Source organism: Triticum urartu, chromosome 2A, assembly GCF_056163025.1.
Source record: "Triticum urartu cultivar PI428250 chromosome 2A, HENAU_Tu73, whole genome shotgun sequence".
NCBI classification, from domain to species: Eukaryota; Viridiplantae; Streptophyta; class Magnoliopsida; order Poales; family Poaceae; genus Triticum; species Triticum urartu.
This window is the reverse complement of record NC_141874.1, coordinates 264,533,821-264,537,511: the sequence shown is the minus strand read 5'-3', so window position 1 is coordinate 264,537,511 and position 3,691 is coordinate 264,533,821. Positions and strand designations below refer to the sequence as shown.

The window sequence follows — 3,691 nt, the reverse complement described above, 5'->3', positions numbered from 1 at the left end:
AAATGCTCTCAAACTTGGTGCACATGCTCAAATGGTGTAATAATGCATCTAGACCAAATGGCACAAGTTCGAGAGAAGGATATCATGATCAAAGTGTTCTAAAACCCTTTCTGTCCAGAACCAAAATTGAACAACTCTACATTGCCAAGTGTGTCCTTGTGATCTGAATTTTTGTGGACATGTTCAAGTCCTCAAATGATGACACTACACCAAGTGGTGCATCAAGGAGAATAGATTTTCATGACTAAATCTTGGTAAAGCTATTTTTGCTGATTTCTAGGGTTTACCAAAGTTACATTGGCTACTGTGCCCAAATGAACTCAATCTTGGTGGAACCTCTTATTTTCTCAGTCCATTTAACCCTGTCAAGCCTCATGACAATGGAAGTCCATTTTCTTACCCAAACCTACATCAAACACCTTCTGGCAGAAATTTAAAATGCATGTTTTGTACATTTCCACTAATCTCCATGAGCTCCACTTTTTCCCACAACCTCATCTGCTCCTCCTCTACCTCCTGCATGCTTAGCTTCCAAAGGAGAAATGATTAAGGGGGGCAGAGACCCATTTTTCCTCTCTGGACAGCCCCTTTCCCCGCCCTTTCTCATCTCTCTCTCACTCCTCGCAAGTTCCGGAGCATCCAATGACACTTTCCCATTGTTTACTCCCCAATGCAGCTGCCAGACACAAGTGGACACGCTGGTGCGCGCGAAAAGCCGCAGACACCGGCCAAAGACGTGCTCTGGAGCACGTCATCGCGCTTCGGACCGTTGACGCCGCGTCCCCCGACCACCTCGAGCCTCCCCCTCACACCAGTCAAGGTTCTCGACGTCCGCAACACGATAGCCGTGCATGCCCCCTCCTCTCCCCCTCTCTCTCACCTCCTGCGGCGCGTGCCCAGAGCCGCCCTGCTCGGCCAATGCTCGTGCAGCTCCTGTGGCCACATGCAGCTCGCCCCGCTCCTCCTCTCTCTTCCTGGCACCCCACTCAACTCCCAAGAACGCCGTACATAGCACCTCGCCCTCTCTCCTGGCCTCCCGAGCCGTTGCCACGGCCACCCATGCACCGCGTCCATGGTGAGCCACGGGTCGGCTACTTAAGGCCACCCGCGAACCCCCTCTCTACTCCTTTGGCTCTCTCTCCCTCCCGTGCACCCCCTGGACCAACCCACTCCCCTCCTCACGCTCTCCATCCGCCACCTTGGCCGGAGCCGTGCCGTCGGCCTCCGCCTAAATTCGCACCCACCACTCCTCCTCCTCCCCTCTAGACCACACTAGAGCACCTCCACCATCACCGCGAGCCCCTCCCGTGCTTCTCCCTCTCCTCCCTGTGGCTGTTCCGTCGAGTTCCATCACCACCACCGGCCTCGCCCGTCGTGGTTGATGATGTGCTCGTGTCTGGCCACCCCTGCGATCGTGGCGCACCTCGGCGGGTGCGGCACGCTCTCCTGAGCACGCTGGTGTGTTGGGCGCCGACGGAGGTGGCCGGTGCCGCCGAGGAGAGCGCCGACGCCGCTCGGCCTTGGCCCCTCTGTTTCCCGTCACGTCGTGCGGGAGGTTGAACGCGACCTGCCGCTGGGCCCCGCGCGTCAGCGACCCAGTGGGCGGGCCCGTCCGTTTAAGTGGAAACGGCTTCGGCCAGATCCGTCTCCCCCACGCGAAGGTGCACCGCCGTGAAGCCGCCTTCGTAGTCGACTCGTCCGCCCGCGCAGACGAGCCGCTGGGCCGGCCCAATTGCTATTTCGCGCTCAGTGCGCACGGTTGCCGCCCAGATCCAGCCCGTTTGGGTAAAAACCTTTTCCTTTTTCTTTTCTGTACAATTTGAAAAATCCATAAATAATTCAAATTAACTTCAAACATGATGATTCAAATTTCTAGTAGTGTCTAAATTCATGCCCTATCAAATGGTGCTATTTGCACATTTTTCTAGAAATATTTCTTTCACAAATAATTTACAAATCCCATTTTTCCATTTCTGTCATAAACTTTAGAAAATCACGGAGGGCTCAAATTTGATCCAAATGCCATGATTCAAATTCCTAGATGCTTCTAAGTTCATAACTTAGTTTATGAACATTTTTCTTAATACTTTCTGTACCACACAAAGTAATGAGCCATTTCTTCATATTTGTCAACTTTGCAAATTCATAGGAAAATCATTTGAACTCCAAATCGAGTGAAACCAACTCCTAGATACTTCTAAAATCATGGTTTGTTAAATGGGTGCCTTTGCTCATTTTTCCAAAATATATTTCTGTACACTTCTTGGAAATCCACAAATCCATTGATTCCATCGTATTGAAATGTTCAGGAATATTCACTGACCCAATCCCAATGAAACCACTCTGGTTTTTTTTTCATATAACCAGAGATGTCCTAGAAAAGTCAAATTAATATTTTTAGAGCACTTCTATTTTCTGCCTTGTTGTGTTGCTTATTATGATTGTTTTGACGTTAGTTGAAGAAGTAGACGGAGTACTTGGAGAAGGACCAGAAGATCTCAAGACTCTGATGAACCAGGCAAGCAGCCCTTTGACCATGCCTATGAAACCCTTTTTATGCATGTCATATAGCACCATATTGTTGTTGCAACGGAATCATGATGAGGTGGTAACCATCTTGATGGGTTACCTCTGTTACTTCCTTGTTGATACTTGCATTATGCATGACCCTACCTTCCTATGAGGGTTATGCCGGTGGGAGTAGATAGGATGCTAAAGTAGTTGCTATGCAAAAAGGGACAGGAATATGCATGGTGATGGGAGCAAGATTGTTTTCAAAAGACTTTTCGAAAACCCTGTCGGGTGCCACTTATGCCCGAAGGAGATAATCAGTTGGTTAACCACTTGATGACGAAGTGGTGTACCGAGGCAAGTGTGTGTGTTGTTGTCAAAACGGATTCGTTTAAGTTGCGACTGTTATTCCAACCTTACATGCGCAACCACTCTACCCTTATATGGGAAAGGGCATTATTGATTACCTAGGTAGATACTAGCTTCGAGCCCGCATTACTAGTGAAGGGAGAGTTGTTGTTGCGCTCTCTCGGGACGCGGTCGTGCCAGGTAGGGCGGCCATGACTGTTTTCACAGGGCACCGGACACACCGTTGGTACCCCGTGCTTGTGATGTGAGATGATTATGGAGCATGGCTCCACGAAAGTGTTATGTGATAATGTTGGGCACGGGGGTTACTACCAATCGAGTGGACTCTATGTTAGTGTCGTCTAGGGAAAGATAATGATCGGGTGCTTACCCCGGGTACTTGAGGTACCGCGGGTCGTGGATGACACGGAAGTTCCCCGGATATTGTGGGTAAAGTGTGCAACCTCCGTAGAGTGTAAAACTATTCGAATAGCCGTGCCCACTGTCAAGTACAGTTGGGTAACCGCTCTTGGGCTACGTCCACATGTTTACAAAACCAGTGTGTGTGTTTGGATAAGTGGGGAGAACTACTTGGGTCAAGTCAAAGGACTTGACATGATTGAGTTGGGTTGATGCCCACTCTATTTATGTTGATATCTGTAACCGGTCCTCATGGTTAATTGAATTCTCTTAATGCATGTCTTACAAGTTGTTGAACATGTCATTGCACTCAAAACTGGCTTTCTGCAACAATTTACCTATATCATGCATTGTTGTATCTTGAACCAAAACATGGGTTGCTTGCGAGTACATTCAAAGTACTCATTGGCTT

At 49.0% G+C, this 3,691-nt stretch overlaps 1 pseudogene; it reads left to right on the top strand.

The window, feature by feature from the left end:
• Positions 1-670: 670 nt before the first annotated feature.
• On the top strand, positions 671-1,560 carry LOC147984763 (uncharacterized; annotated as a pseudogene).
• Positions 1,561-3,691: the final 2,131 nt, after the last annotated feature.